The sequence below is a fragment of the Miniopterus schreibersii genome (assembly GCF_964146895.1).
Source record: "Miniopterus schreibersii genome assembly, chromosome: X".
NCBI classification, from domain to species: domain Eukaryota; kingdom Metazoa; phylum Chordata; class Mammalia; order Chiroptera; family Miniopteridae; genus Miniopterus; species Miniopterus schreibersii.
Window position 1 is genome coordinate 55,415,439 of NC_138104.1, and position 17,399 is coordinate 55,432,837.

The 17,399-nt window shown below is 36.2% G+C and overlaps 1 pseudogene across 1 annotated transcript; it reads left to right on the forward strand.

The window, feature by feature from the left end:
• The first annotated feature begins 9,154 nt into the window (after positions 1–9,154).
• On the forward strand, positions 9,155–9,650 carry LOC308551523 (cofilin-2 pseudogene; annotated as a pseudogene). Its single transcript has one exon. The product of its transcript is annotated as a cofilin-2 pseudogene (transcript).
• Positions 9,651–17,399: the final 7,749 nt, after the last annotated feature.

Here is a 17,399-nt window from a genome sequence, read left to right on the forward strand (position 1 = left end):
ACCTTTTTTCTGAAATTTATTGAACCACCCACTAGCCTTAAACAAATTTTTCATGTCACTGCCTCCGAAATGCTATCACCAGCTAAGTGCTTTTCATTTATCCAAATCAACAACAGTTTTTCTACCTCTTCAACTGCCTGTGATTGTTTTGTGAGCACTTGCACACCCTTAGCAACATTAGCACTCTTGATGGCCTCTTTATGTTTTAAAATTGTGCTAATCCTTGGTTTTGCCAGCAACAAAAGAATTCTCTCCTTTGTTGCCTGAAAGATGCTTTTTTGTCATGCTGAGATATCAGCATGAAAGGGTTTTCACGTTGAAAACTGAAGTTTTGGTCAACAACTGAGACATTTTTTCCTTGAACAATTTGGTCAAAACTGAATCGTTCAAGATGAGGGATGTTCAAAAACTGAGGTTTGACTAATATTATACCATTTAGTATTACAAATGGAAACCCTGTGACTACTACATAGGTTTATATGCATGTCATCCCTCTTGAATAATGTTACAATTGTAATATTTATTACTTATAAATAGATACATCCTACAAGTGAATATTAAAATTTTTGCTATAATTAGTTGAATGACAACAAAAAAATTAAAGGTAATTAGCAAATAGAAAAAAATTGTGTTTTCCAATGACTCAAATACTAATAACTTTCAAAAATCTTCATTTTATTCTGAGCATCTGCATTTCAACGTGTATCATTTTCCTTCTGTCTAAAGTACCTATTTTAGCACTTCTTAAAGTGAAACTGTGCTAGTAACAAATTTTCTCTTTCATGCTCTATCATTTGTTTTCTTTGCTCTCTTCCTTCTTTCCTTTCCTTTCCTTTCTTTTCTTTCTTTCTTTTCCCCTTTATTAAGGTATGACTGAGATACAAATAGTGGTAAATATTTCATGTATTCAACTTCATGAGTTTGGAGATAGATCTCTGAGATCACCACAATCTATGTCATAAAAAACATCCACCACCTCCAAAAGTTTTGTCTTATTGTCTTTACTTACTATCACTACTACTACTAATATCACTACTATAAAAACACATCATTGAATACCTACCACTTAGCAAAATTTTAAGAACACAATACTATTATCCCTTGGCATTAGGATGTACAGTAGATATATAAGAATTATTTGTCCTGCATAACTAAAACTTTGTACCCTTCGACCAATATCTTCCCATTTTTATGTCCCCTCAAGACCCTGGCAACCACTATTCTACTCTCTGCTTCTATGAGTCTGACTAGTTTAGACTCCTCATGTAAGTGATGTCATGTAGTATTTGTCCATCTGTGTTTAGCTTATTTTACTTAGGTTGCTTCTGTGTCTTAAGTATTGTCAATAATCCTGCAATGAACACAGGAGTGCAGGTATCTGTTCAAAATCTTGAATTCAGTTACTTTAGTTACATACCGAGAAGTAGAACTGCTGGATCATATGGTAGTTTTTTTTATAATTTGAGAACCCTGTACAGTATTTTCCTTAGTCACCACACCAGTTTACATTCCCAACAACAGTGTACAAGGATTCCCTTTTCTCCATAGTTCCACCATTACCTGTTATCTTTTTTTTAACCACACCCAAGAATATTGTTCCATTGCTTTTCAGAGAGAGTGGGAGAGATAGAGAGAGAAAAAACATCAATGTGAGGGAGACACATCGATCGGTTGCCTCCCACACACCCCTGACCAGGGCTGGTGATCCAGTCTGCAACCCAGTTATGTATCCTTGACAAGAATCCAACCTGGGAACCCTTCAGTCTGCAGGCCGATGCTCTAACCATTGAGAAAACAGGCAAGGGCTACTCATTATCTTTTATATTATTTGATAAAAGCCACGGTAACTGATGTGCGATAATATCTTATTGTGGTTTTCATTTGGATTACCTGATGATTACTAATGTTGAATACCTTTCCATATACCTATTGAATATTTGTCTTCTTTGGAAAATTAGTAATTTCAATTCTTTGCTTATTTTTTAATCAGATTTTTTTGGGTCTGTTTAGCTACTGAGTTGGTGTTCCCTATATGTTTTAGACATTAACCCTTCATCAAATTTATGGTTTCAAAATATATTTTCCCATTCCATTGTTTGCATTTTCAGCTTGATTGGATGCTTTGCTGTGCAGAGGCATGAGTTTGATCTAGTGCCTCTTGTCTATATTTGTTTTTCTTGCCTGTGATGCTGGTGTCATTATAAAGAAATCACTGCCAAGGTCAATGCCATGAATTTTTCCCTTATGTTTTCTACTAAGAGTTCTATGGCTTTAAGTCTTATGTTTAAGTCTTTATCATGTGTGGAGTTTTATGATGTAAGATAAGGGTGCAGTTTAATTATTTTCCATGTGAATATCTTATTTCCCTAGTGTCATTAATTGAAGAAACAATCTGTTCTCCACTCTGTGTTCTTGGCAGCCTTGTGAAAGATCAGTTGAAAACAGTTGCATGTATTTATTTATGAGCTTTTCATTTTATTTCATTGATATACATGTCTGTTTTTTATGCCAGTAACATAATGTGTTGATTATTGTAGTTTTGCAATTTATTTTGAACTCAGGAAGTGTGATGCAATCAGATTTGTCCTTGCTCAAAATTGCTTTGGTTCTTTATGTTTTTTTATAGTTCCAAATGAATTTTAGAATTTTTCCAGTTTCTATAAAAAATGTCATTGGGATTTGATGAGGACTGCATTAAAAATGTAGTGTGGACATTTTAAGACTCATTATTTCAATCCATAAAAATGTGATGTTTTTCCATTTATTAGTGTCTGCTTTAATTTCCTTCATCTCTGTTTTATAGTTTTCAGTATAGAAGTGTTTTAAATCCTTGGTTAAAATCATGTCCAAGTATTTTATTCTTTTTTATGCTATTAAAAGTGGGATTGTTTTCTTATTTCATTTACAGATATTTCATTGTTTGTGTATAGAAGCACAAGGGATTTTTTAGAATAAATTTGTAGCCTCAAACCTTACTAAATTTGTTAATCAGTTTTTTCAAGATCTTTTGGTTTTTTAATCCTCACCCGAGGATATTTTTTCCATTGTTTTTGAGAGAGTGGAAGAGGAAGGGAGGGAGGGGGAGAAAGAGAGAGAGAGAAACATCAATGTGAGAGAGACACACTGATTGGTTGATTCCTGCATGCAAACATCAGGACCAGGGATCAAGCCTGCAACCCAGGTACATGGCCTTGGCCGGAATCGAACCATGATGCTTCAGTCCACAGGCCGATGCTCCAACCACTGAGAAAAACAGGCTAGGACTGTTAATTAGTTTTAAAAGATATTTGTGGGGCAGGCCCTGGGGGACAGGGTGAAATAGGTGAATGTATTAAACAAAGAAACAAAAAAAGCTTATAGACACAGACACCAGTATGATGATTACCAGAGGGAAGGGGGTTCAGGGCAGGTAGAAAAGGGTAAATGGGGTAAATGGTGTTGAAAGAGAATATACTTAGGATACTGAACACACAATACACAAATGATATATTATAGAACTGTACACTTGAAACCTACATAATTTTATTAACCAATGTAACCCCAATAAATTCCATTAAAAATGGTATTTGTAAAGTCTTTTATTTTTTAAAATATGGTTTTATTGATTTCAGAGAGAGGAAAGGGGAGAGAGTGATAAAAAGTCAATGATGAGAGTCATTGATTGGCTGCCTCCTGCACACCCCCTGCTGGCAATTGAGCTGGAAAATGGGCATGTGCCTTGACAAGGAATCAAACCATGATCTCCCGAATGATAGGTCAATGCTCAACCATTGAGCCATGCCAGCTGGGCTAAAGTATTTAGGTTTTTATAGATATAAGATAATGTCATCTGTTCATTAGATTTCACTTAGGATAATAATCTCCAGGTGCATATATACTGTCTCAAAAGGTAAGAGGTCCTTCTTTTTTACATCTGCATAGTATTCCACTGGGTAAATGTAGCACAGTTTTTTTATCCACTCATCTATTAATGGGCACTTGAGCTGTTTCCAGATCTTAGTTATTGAGAGGCTGCTATGAACAAAAAGGTGCATACATTTTTTTCTGATTGGTGTTTCTGGATTCTTAGGATGTATTCCCAGAAGTGGGATCACTCGGTCAAAAGACAGTTCCATTTTAAATTTTTTGAGTAAACTCCATACTGTTTTCCACTGTGGCTGCACCAGTCTGTATTCCCACCAGCAGTGTAATAGGGTTCACTTTTCTCCACCAGCACTTGTTGTTTGTTGACTTATTGATGGTAGCCATTCTGACAAGTTTGAGGTGATACCTCATTGTAATTTTAATTTGTATCTCTCTGAAGGTTAGTGACATTGAGCATTTTTTCATGTTTCTTGGCCATCTGTATGTCCTCTTTGGAGAAGTGTCTATTTAGGTCCTTAGCCCATTGTTGAATTGAATTGTCTTCCCTTTGTAAAGTTGTATGACCTCTTTATATATTGTGGAAATTACCAGCTTAGCAGATGTATCATTGGCAAATACGTTCTCCCATACACTGTGCTCCCTTTTCATTTTGTTGATGGTTTCTCTTGCTATGCAGAAGCTTTTTATTTTGATGTAGTCCTATTTGTTTTTCTCCTTTATTTCCTTTGCCCTAGGAGATGTATTGGCAAACATATTGTTACAAGAGATGTCTGAAATTTTGCTGCTTATGATTTCTTCTAGGATTTTTATGGTTTCATGTCTTACATTTAAGTTTTTTATCCACTTTGAGTTTATTCTTGTGTATGGTGTAAGTTGGTGGTCTAGTTTCATTTTTTTGCATGTACCTGCCCAATTTTCCCAACACCATTTATTGAAGAGACTGTCTTTACTCCATTGTATGCTCTTGCCTCCTTTGTCAAATATTAATTGAGCATACTGCCTTGGGTCAGTTTCCGGGTACTCTGTTCTGTTCCATTGATCTATATTTCCGTTCTTGTGCCACTACCAGTCTGCTTATATTAAAATGGCTTTGTAGTATAATTTGATATCAGGTATTGTGATCCCTCCTACTTTGTTCTCCTTTCTCAAGATTGTTCCAGCTATACAAGGTATTTTGCTTCCATATACACCTTTGGAGTACCTGTTCTAGATCTGTGAAATATGTTGTTGGTATTTTAATAGGAATTGAATTCAATCTATAGATTCCTTTGGGCAGTATGGACATTTTGATGATGTTAATTCTTCCAATCCATCAACACAGTATATTCATTCTTTCATTTGTTTGTAACTTCCTGTATTTCTATTTTCGATGTCCTGTATTTTTCTGAATACAGGTCTTTTACCTCCTTGGTTAAGTTTATTCCTAGGTATCTTATTTCTTTGTTGCAATGGTAAATTGGAATTTTTTTTTTTTTTTTTTTTTTTGGTTTCTAGTTCTGAGAGTTTATTATTGGTATATAAAAATGCCATCAATTTCTGGGTGTTAATTTTGTATCCTGCTACTTTGCCAAATTCAACTATTAAATCTAGTAGTCTTTGGGTGTAATCTTTAGGGTTTTCTATGTACAATATCACACCATCTGTGAATAATGACAGTTTCACTTCCTCCTTTCCAATTTGGATTCCTTTTATTTTTTCTTCTTGTCTGATCACTGTGGCTAGGACTTCCAGTGCTATGCTGAATAAGAGTGGTGAAAGTGGACAAACCTGTCTTTTTCCTGTTGTTAAGGGAAAGGCTTTTAATTTTTGACTATTGAGTATGATGTTGGCTGTAGGTTTGTCATACATGGCTTTTATTGTGTTGAGGTATGTTCCCTCTATTCCTACTTTGCTGAGAGTTTTAATCAAAAATGGGTGCTGAATTTTGTCAAATACTTTTCCTGCAACTATTGATATTATCATATGATTTTTTTCTTTCAATTTGTTTATATGATGTATCACATTTATTGATTTTTTAACATTTTACCATCTTTGCATCCCTGGGATAAATCCCACTTGGCCATGAATAATCTTATTAATCTATTGCTGGTTGTGGAATTTGGATAATGCTTGCCTCATAAAACAAGCTTGGAAATCATCCTTCCTCTTGAATTTTTGGGAGTAGAGGAGGGAATGGAATCTCAGGAGGGAAGTGGGGGTGGGAAGAAATGAACCAAAGAACTTATATGCATATGCATAACCCATGGACACAGACAATTTTGTAGTGAAGGTCTGGGGGGGGGCAGATGTGGGGTGGAAAGGGGTCAATGGGGAAAAAAGAAGACGTCTGTAATACTTTCACCAATAAAGATTTTTTTAAAAAGAAGATATCAGAACAGAGATATCATTTTACTTCTTCCTCTTCAATTTGGATACCTTCCCCCCCCCCAGTATTATGTTGAGTATAAGTGGTGAGCGGGGCATCCTTGTCATATACCAGATCTTAGAGCAAAATATTTTTATTTTATTTGTTGAAAGTTTTTAACTTTAAAGGGTTTGATGAAAAAATAAAAGTGAGACTTGAGAGCTGAGAGGTGATGTCATAGAAATGGCAGCCTAAGAGACCCAATGAGAAATCATCAGATTTGTATGGAACCACAAAAGACCCCAAATAGCAAAAGCAATCCTGAGAAAAAAGAACAAAGCTGGAGGTATCATGCTACCTGACTTCAAATTATACTACAGAGCTAAGATAAGCAAAACAGCATGGTATTGGCACAGAAACAGACACACAGATCAGTGGAACAGAATAGAGAGCCCAGATATAAAACTACATGTATATGGGCAGATAATTTTCAAAGGAGCCAGAAACACACAATGGAGTAAAGATAGTCTCTTCAATAAATGGTACTGGGAAAACTGGAAAGCCACATGCAAAAGAATGAAGCTGGGTTAGTTTGTTCCTGTGTACAAAAATTAACTCAAAATTAACTCTCAAATTTAACCCTAAATTTGAGATGAACAACACCTCCCATCTCTCTCCTCTAAGAATTCACAAACTTTTAAAGAAGGGGGTGTGGGTGAAGGGGGTCTTAATATACAGTGACAGAAGAAGACATGACTTTGGGTGGTGGTCACACAAAGCAATATAGAGATCTTGTAACATAGAAACCCACATCTGAAACCTTTATGTTCATATTTACCAATGTCACCCCAATAAATATAAAAAAATTTAAAATGATTCTCCTAATCAGATGGACAGAAATTAGAACAAAAATCAAAGTCCTTTCAGACTCCTTCCTATTTACCTTTAGACATTTGCAGATATTGTAAAAGTCAGGACATTGGAAATATAATTGTCCTACACTTAAGAAGAAATATGAAAGAAAAAGAATGGTGAAATCTTACTTAAGGACAACGTAAAACTTTTGTGTCCTAAGAGCTCAGCTTAGTAATTCAGGTTGGAAACTCCAAAATATGGGCTGTGACCCTGGGGCACAGAATCTTTGTGCCCTCTATGTTACTGTCTCTATTCTGCTGCAGCTGAGCGAGAAGCCTGCCTTTGTTCCTTCCTATTAGATCTTTAACACTTCTCCCCACAAATCTCTGGGTGCTCCACTCCCTAGTTCATCATCACCCCACACCCCATCGCCCCAGTCACCAAAATGAAATCTTTAAAGTAAGCAGCTGGCTCTTTTTTGGTACATCCCACTCCTCACATGATAATGTATAAAACCACCCTGCATTGTATGCATAGACTTCTGATTAAAAGTGGAAGATTGATCAGAAAGAAAGAAATATAAATAAATAAATAAATAAATAAATAAATAAATAAATAAATGTGGGCTAAAATGCATTTAGCAACTGCTGCCAGTGTTCAAAGAAATTATAATTTAAAATTACAATGGCTATTATGCATAATTTGCCAATTAGAAAAAAAAAGGGCTAAATAAAATGGACATTAAGGAGGTTAAAACAAAGGTTTAGTACAGCACTACCAAAGGTTGTATGGGCCAAGGTGATTCCTCATTTGTCCCCCAAAACTAAAGGGTCACAAATAAATCTGCCTCATTTACCCCAATGTGGATGAATTTAAAACACTGGAAGGAAGCAATTACAATGTGAACCCTAACCAGCAATCACTTGAAGAAACAGGCTGGTTAAATCAAATTAAAGACTGATAACAGGGCCAGGGTCCCTTGACTTGACTCCTCAATGAGGACCCAAAGCCTTTTTACTCAAGACTGGGTAAAATGGTCAGGAGATAGAAAAAAAATTTCAGAACTCCTTGATATGGGAATTCCTGAACTGTGATATCAAACAAAATCCATCACTGAAGTTCTAACTCAGGCTACAATTAGATTAAAAGAATATGGAAATGTAAGGATTGACAAGATTATGAATACTGGAATGATTAAACAATCTATGTTTTTAAAAAAAGTTATGTCAACTTTAATTGATTGCATCTCGTTTACCTGATTATACTATAGAAATACACATTGTGTCTCATTGAGAAACTGAGACATGAACATGGCTGTCAGTTCTTTTGCTAATCAGAGGGGGGGAAATCTGGAAGGTCTGTGCCTTCTTGAGTCTACTGAATTATTTAATAATGTCATAAATATTTACTGTTTGTCCCAGCTGAAACCTGATAATATATTTTAAAGGATTCAATAACTTTTAATCAGAAATGTCGCCAAATTGGAAACTAATTGTCACAGCCTGATAGGATTTTTTTATTTTGAGCCCCTCTGTAAGCTAAAATAAAACTATACACTCAGAGGGAAAAAAGCAAATTAAAGATTATGTAGTTAGACAGGTAGGTCAACCTATGAGGTAACTTCAGTTTCAACCCAAATTTTGAGAGCAACTCTTATTTTACAAATCTCTGTGAAAGCAGAAATGTAGCTCTAGAAGCAGGTGAAGCCCATCTAATCTTTATCATCCATAATTCCCAAGACTGAAGAAAAAAATGGAAAACTAGGGTGTTTCTGAAAGCATAGTCTGCTTCTATTGTTCCAAGGCTCCCTTGCAATGGCAAAATATAGGGTGGGACAAAAGTAGTGTTAGATGTACATAGAAACCTGTGTATAGAGACTCACCATGTCGGTAAGCCCCAGATGCCAAGCAAGGGGCAAAACTGGGAAAACAAGAACCTTGTCCCCAGGGTAACCTATCCTCCCCCAGCATATCACTGGTCATGTGGGTTAAATCCCCTGAGTGTTCCCTCCTAAAGATAACATCCAACTCACTGCCACCAGCCCCCCCTCCTCCTCCCAGTGCCACAGAGCAGGAGCCCCAGCCCAGCACTATGGCTTCTGAAGTTACAGTGAATGATGAAGTCATCAACATTTTTAATGACATGAAAGGAAATCTTCTACACAAGAAATGATCAAAAAAAGAAAGAAAGCTGTTCTCTTCTGTCTAAGCGATGACAAAAGACAAATAATTGTAGAGGAAGCAAAGCAGATCTTGGTGGGTGACATTGGTGATACTGTAGAGGACCTCTACACATCTTTTGTGAAGTTGCTACCTCTGAATGATTGCTGATATGCTTTGTACGATGCCACATACAAAACAAAAGAGTCTAAGAAAGAAGACCTAGTATTTATATTCTGGGCTCCTGAAAGTACACCTTTAAAAAGCAAGATGATTTATGCTAGTTCTAAAGAGATCATTAAAAAGAAATGTACAGGTATTAAACATGAGTGGCAAGTAAATGCTTGGATGACATAAAGGACAGTTCAACACTTGGAGAGAAATTGGGAGGCAACGTAGTAGTTTCACTTGAAGGAAAACCCCTATAAAATGACAGTCAAGTGCCATATGGATCTTAAGGAGCTTCCATTTCTCCAGCTGTCAATTTGAATAGTATTAGGTTTTTGTTTTTGTTGTTGTTTTTCCTCTTCCCACTGGGTCCTTCCAACAAAAAGAATGAAGAAAATATCATTCATGCAAGCAGCCTATCAGTGATTGCCATTAGACTGTTTAACGCTGTTACTTTGATGTAGAACCCAAGGAATGCCTTCCCATTATATTTTGGCCAAAACAACTGGTTATATGCCTCCCTTGAAGCAAACACTACATTGAATGTGATTGTCAATGTGAATAACTTAGAATACTGCAAAGGGTAAGCTAATTGAATGCCTCAAAAGTATTATCCACTGGTCAGATGTTAAACTTTATTCACTATTATTTATAGTTGCATTTGATTGCAGTTCTGTGAGGCTCCAGCATTCATACACCTCACCTGCCTTGGCAAACCTATTTTTGTGACATGGCAGCACGGATATAACATTATGCATCGAAAGCACTTTTTTGTATTGAGTTTAACTCCCCACCCTCAAAAGAAATGCCAATTAAGTTGTGTTAACAGTGTCATCAACTTTTCCTAGTAAGTCAGTATTCATTCTTGTTCCCTGCATATCTTCGTAAAAGAAGTAGCTGTTATTAATGCCTTTTTGTTTTCCATTGAGTGTACACTACTGAATAAGTGTAGGTAGAAATTTTGTTTACCATGTAAGTCTTGCAACACTTAAGTTATTTTATCAGTCATGATGGCAATTTCTGTATAAAAAAGCCTTAAATGGAACATTGTTTTTGAGATTAAACTCCCCACTCTCACAAAAATGACCACTTTGCAATAAAAATTGTGGCATGTTATGGAACATTGCCTTGTTTTCCTTGGACATTTTGCAAATGTTATGTGAAGCAACTTCTAAGGTAAACAGCTATTATTAATCTCTGCACTGGTCATTTAAGAATTTTTTTATACAACATTCATGCATGGTATTTTCCAGTTTGTTGGGTTTATTTGGTTTAAAAAATACACTACGCTAAAGCCAATTAATATAATATATAGAGAGATACTTTTATAAGCATTACTTTATTTATTTCCTTATGTGTTAACATGGAAATCAAATTATTTTTTTGCACTTTGACATAAATACTCTTCAATATCTGATTTGTTCTTTGGATAAATTAGGGTAGTTATTTTTTAATTCACGTTTACATTTCTAAGTAGTTAAGTAGCTGGCAGAAGCAGGAAGCTCTTCTTGTGTATTTGATCAAAATGAAAATAATTTGTAAAATGTCCTTCACAAGTTTAATAATACTTCGCATATTTACAAACTTTTATGTCAGCTATTCTTAATATTTTCTGCAAATTGGAAAAAAAATTGATATAGCAGTTTTAAACATTAGGAGTGGGATTTGGCTGTGATCCAGATTGCTCTCCTTATAGAGAATTTGATCTGCTCAGTGTGAGCAGTTTGCTGTTAGCCAGAGCTATTTATCGCAAACACATGCTTTTGTATCTTGTCAGTTATCCACAAATGGCAAAATTGGACTGGATTCTACTGGTATACAAAACAGGCATGCTAGTAAGCAGTCAGTCATGGCTTAGAACTTAACCCCATAGCTATGAAGAATGCTCTTATCACAAAAGAGGAAATGAAAAATCTCCCTTTTTTAATGTGTGGAAGTAATTTGAATATATTAATCAGATATTTTTCCACATTTTCAGAAGATGTTTTAGTTGAAAACAAATAGAAGTTAAATGTCTAGGCTGCCATTTAAAATGATATGAATGTCTTGGGATCTTTTGCACTGAGCAATTTTATTTCAGGCTTCCAGCTGTCCCTGTGAATTGCCCTGGACATTCTGGTGGCTTTTTGGTAAGGCCAAACTCCTAAGTAAAGGAGGAAGATATTGACATATACAAAACCATATGTGTAACTGATACTTGTACTGTGGAATTTTCCTCCTTTTTCTAAAAAACAAGGAATTCTAAATAAGTTATGTAGTATCTTTTGTTTTTTATAGCTGATTTCTCAACTTTCTTATACGCCTCTTTAATTATATAATAATCTCAGAGATTAAATATTGTTTTTACTGTGGTACTTTGATTTGTTAGATTGATTTTACTTTTAAATTCATCTTTGAAATACATCTTTGTGCATAAAGCCAAAAATAATGATTTAATGGCTCAAGTGTTACTTGAGACTAATTTGGCATTTAAAATGATCATTTTATTTTACAATCATTTACAATGAAACAATGTTCCAGTTAGCTTTAAACGGTATATGGTGCTAATTAGTAAAATATTGAGGACAGTATTTTACTGCTAGCTTGCAAAATTAGAAGTGTTAAAAAAATAAAATATATGAAGAAAAGAAAGGATAACATCTAGGCCTCAGTTGTATTTCAGCTCCAGGTCCCAAAAAGCAGCAAAAGAAGACTAGTGGAACCTTGGCTGCCTCAGGACCAGCTACATAGACTAATGACTCCCTGCCCTGGTACCAACCAATCAGTGGAGGCCAAAACTTTGAGAGAGTACACCTGAAAAGCTGATGAGTATTCTATTAAGACACTTCTCTGAGACCTCCCCTAAGAGTCCTGCCTGCAAGAAAGAGATAAATAGGCTCAGGACAAAGGACCCAGTGTACAACCCCCAAGGGGAGCATGCCAGTGACATCACCTTCCACCTTCTTCGCTCCAAGGGGACCCCTGGAGACTTGCAACCAGGGGAGCAATGGGCAGTGGTAGCTCATCCCAGGCTTACCCTCTGAACCTGTCTCCAAGGTTTCCTTGTCTTTCTCAGTGAGCCAAAACAGCCCAGCCTAGATTCTCCTATTACTCCTTCTATGTTCTTCTTTTTTTCACTGTTCCAAATATTCTTTTGCTGCCATCATGGAACCAATACCCTTTGACTCAGTGCTGTGCAGCCCTTCCCTTTGGATATCCCATCCCCCATCCTCTTTCCTTAAATAAATGTAATTTTTCTGCCTGGCTGGTGTAGCTCAGTCATTGAGCATCTATCTACCCATGAACCAAGAGGTCACTGGTTCAATTCCCAGTCAGGGCACATGTCTGGGTTGCGGGGCTGATCCCCAGTGGGGAGCATGCAGAAGGTAGCCAATGGATGTTTCTATCTATCCCTCTCCCTTACCCTCTCTCTAAAAATCAATAAAAACATTTTTTTTAAAAAATAAAATAAAATAAATTCAATTTTTCTTTATCCACCATTTGAGATGGCTATTTAGCCTGCCTGCTCACCACTGACCTTAACCTTTCAATTACATTTACAGTTTTTTGTATGGAAAATAATACAATTAATAAATAAGAATATAAGAATAAACTGTTTCACACTCACAACTGTAAACCTCCTTTTGCCAAACTATGTACAAATCTTAAGTGTTTTCTCCACAAATATTAGTAAGAAAAAGCTTTAGCTATCTTAATTTATTCTATATCCAAGAAACACAGTTTCAATCCAACTGTTCTTGAATAATTAGCATAAAATAATATTTTTATTCTACCTGGGTCAAGTAAGTTCATGTTATCCTTGTTGCAGAATTTGTCAGCAAGAAAAGTAACTTGGTATGATAAAATTTTCGTAAGAAACCTAACAATTGTTAGGAAAAACTAAATTAAATAAACATAAGTAGGATAAAAAGTTTCTTTTTAGGTGAATTCTTTAGCGATAATTTTATTATTTTAAATGACCTAAATGTCATTGGTAACTTGAAACTGTAAAGCTTTTTTAGGTAAATTAAATGATGGCTATTCATTGAATGTCTAGAACATTTCTAAATAGATAAATTATTGAAACATTTACTGAACATAGATTTATCTACTTTTTGCTTTTTATAGAGAAAGATATTTGGGTTTATTAGTAAACAGGTCTTGTGCCACAGCTAAAAACATTATAATATGTGTTAATAAATATATCAATCTAAAGATTACTGATGTAACAGAGAGTTTACAATTGCTAACTTCTTAGTTTGAGTAGAAATTAAGATTTTTTTAAGGTTAAGAATTCTAATATGTAATGAAAGCAATAAAAAATTAATAATATTAGGGAAAAACAACTGTATACAACAGAATATATTTTATTTTTAAAAAAGAGAATACTATCAGGATATGGAGATGTATTTTTGAGGGAAAATTAATTAATTTTGTCCTAAGTAACGCTAGTTGTTTCAGAATGGAAAGGAGGAAAAAAGGACAAAAATCTGAATATGAAAAGGACAGTTGTAGAAAGGTTTTTGAAAAGTAATCATGAGAAAGGAATTTTAACCAAGTGAATTTAAATATCAAAAGCAAGTTGATGCAAAATTAGATTCTGTTTTTTTTCTCTCTGTTAAAAGAACTATTGGTCTACTCCTGGTATTATAAAAAAAAAAAAGATTTTACCTAAGAAACAAAGATTATTTTGTGTTCTATCAAAATAATTTTCTGTATTGTTTCAATGAGGTTCTTGATTTAAAAATCTCCTCAATAGTAGAACTGTTGCTAAAAATTATATAAATTTCTGTATTTGTGTTTGAAATCTTCTACTGCCACTTTGGACAAATGGATGAGTAAGTATTACTTCAAAATGACATGATCCAGCCCAGCCGGGCATGGCTCAGCAGTTAAGCTTCGACCTAGGATCCAGGCGATCGGGGTTTGATTCTCGGTCAGGGCACATGCCCGGGTTGCGGGCTGCAGCCAATCAATGACTCTCATCATTGATGTTTCTATCTCTCTCTCTCCATCTCCTTTCCTCTCTCTGAAATCAATAAAGATATATTTTTAAAAATTTTAAAAATAAAAATTATATAAATTTCTCTATTTGTGTTTGAAATCTTCTACTGCCACTTTGGATAAATGGATGAGTAAGTATTACTTCAAAATGACATGATCCAGCCCGGCCGGACGTGGCTCAGTGGTTGAGCATTGACCTAGGATCCAGGAGATTGGGGTTCAATTCCTGGTCAGGGCGCATGCCCAGGTTGCGCAGGCTAGGCAGCCGATCAATGACTCTCTCATCATTGATGTTTCTATCTCTCTCTCTCTCCCTTTCCTTTCCTCTCTCTGAAATCAATAAAGATATATTTAAAAATAATAATAATAATAATTTTTTTTTAAATGACATGATCCTATTTAATCAGATGTCCAAACCTCTTAATATATTTTGACCAACTTCCCAAAATTTAAATTATAGAGTCTTGACCTAGGAATAACTTTGGGGTGTTCAGTAAGGCCCTTGGAACACCTCAAAAGATTAGTTTTTCTCTACTTACAAAAGGGAAGTATAAAACTAATCAGGCCTGTTTTATATATAAAATTACATGGCAAGTGTTAGATGGAACAGGTACAGAAACCCAGGTACAGAGACTCATCATGGCAGAAAGCACCAAATGCCTACTAAGGGGCAAAACTGGGAAAACAAGGATTTTGTCCCCACAGTGACCTATCCTCCCACAGCATATCACTGATCATACAGTTTAGACCACCTGAGCATTTTCTCCCTAAAAATAACATCTAGATCTCAGTTGTATTTCATCTCCAGGCCCAGAAAAGCAGCAAAACCAGACAGGTGGCACCCTGTGGCTGACTATGGACCAGCAGCATTGATTAATGAATCCTGCCCTTGCACCAACCAATCAGTGGAGACCACGACGCTGAAAAAGCACACTTGGAAATTTGATGAATATTCTGTTGAGACACTCCCCCTAAGACCTCCCCTAAGACTTCCACCTGCAAGAAAGAGATAAATAGGCTCAGGACAAAGGAACCAGTTAGAGCTCCCCAATAGGGGAGCACAGACAGTGCCAACTCCTTCCCCCTTCTTTCCCACCCAGAGGACCCCAGAGTTGCAACCAGGGGAGCAATGGGCAGCAGCAGCGGCAGCGGCAGCTCATCCTAAGCTTATCCCCTGAACCTGTCTCCATGGCCCCTTTTCTCCCTGACTTCTCAGTCAGCCAAAGCAGCCCAACTTATGTTCCCCTGTTGCTTCTTTTATGCTCTTCTCATTTCACTGTCCAAAGTATATTTTGCTGCCATCATGGACCCAATACCCTTTCACTCAGTACTGTGTAGCCCTTCCCTTTGGATGTCCCTCTTTCCATCCCCTTTTAATAGATTTTTCTTTATCCACCATCTGAGATGGCTATTTAGCCTACCCGAGCATCACAACGTTAACTTTTCAGGAAGTTTTGTCAAATAAGGAAGTAATTATGTTGTATTTGTATACAAACATATACTACATAATGTGAAATTGCTGGAAATCTGAGAAGTTCACTCTGTTTTTGCAAAAATGATCCCTCAATGGCAGACATTGGCTATCCTGATGTCCTTGTAAGTCTGCTTCTAAATCAGAGACATTATGGTTGGTAAACAATGGCGGTAAACTAGATGAATAGTTGGGGCTATGGGGAAACCCAAGATGACTGCTTGGCTCTTCCCAGATACCTAGCATTTCCGCCCCCGCCCCCCACCCCCCCAGTTTTTGCCTTCCTTCACCAACCATAGTATATTTATGGGGAATTTCATTCAACTGCCATATATTTGGGGTTATCAACATGTTCACATTGTTTTATGTTTGTTTTCTGGATGAGTTGAAGCCTCCCCCTGCCACAAGGCTGATGTGTTCACAATGACAATGAAACTGTTAGAAAATGTGTTTCCCACTTGGGGTATACCTTCCAAAATCTCCAGTGATTGGTGAATCCATTTCAGTAAGCAAACTAGAGGAGTCTTGAGGAACAGCTTTGCAAACTTCTTGGAATTATCACTGACCCTATCACCCTCAATTATCAGGCAAGGTCAAGAGAACTAATGGGAAAACTGGATTCAAGCAGAACAAGTCTAATTAAACAAGACTAGATAAACTAATATAAATGGTTAGCTTCTTTGAATTTTTGTTTGAAATTGCTGATTTTTTTTAAACCTTTTATTTCCATATAAAAGAAAACTCATTTTTCTTGACCAATTTATGATGATTTGGTTAATTACACCTTTGTAAGCAGTATTTAAACATCCACATTTTCCTCCCTACCTTATTCCTCCAGAATTTAAAATCTCCTAATGAGCCCAGCTGGGCATGGCTCAGTGGTTGAGCATCGACCTAGGATCCAGGCGATCAGGGTTCGATTCCCGATCAGGGCACATGCCTGGGTTGCGGGCTGCAGCCAATCAATGGTTCTCTCATCATTGATGTTTCTATCTCTCTCTCCCTCTCCCTTCCTCTCTCTGAAATCAATAAAGATATATTTTTTAAAAATCTCATAATGAGTTTTTAAATTTTCATGGCAATGTTTCTTTGCATAAGTTCAATCAGAATCTGTTCTCTCTATAACAGGAAATAATGCTTTGACTGGAGTGTCACATTTGAGAGAGACAGGCATAGACTCAGATATGACCAGAAAGCTTTAAGGAATTAAGGTTGACTTTGGAAGCCAATAAAGGTCCCTTTTAAAAACAGCCTGGTACTTTCCTTACATGTTTCACAATAGCCTTTCCAAGAAAAGAACAAAGATTGGTTACTGGGAAATGAAAAGGAAGAACTTCAAGATGAGAGGAATTAACTCCAAATCTATAGGTATTGCAGGGAAAGTCTGATGGCAAGTATGTGGGTTGGCTTTTTCTGGCCTTGTAAGGTCTTTTTTAAGCTTAATCTAAAAATTCCTTATATCCCAATCAGTGTGGCTCAGCAGTTGAGCATCGACCTATGATCCAGGAGATAGTGGTTTGATTCCCAGTCAGGGCACATGCCTGGGTTGTGGGCT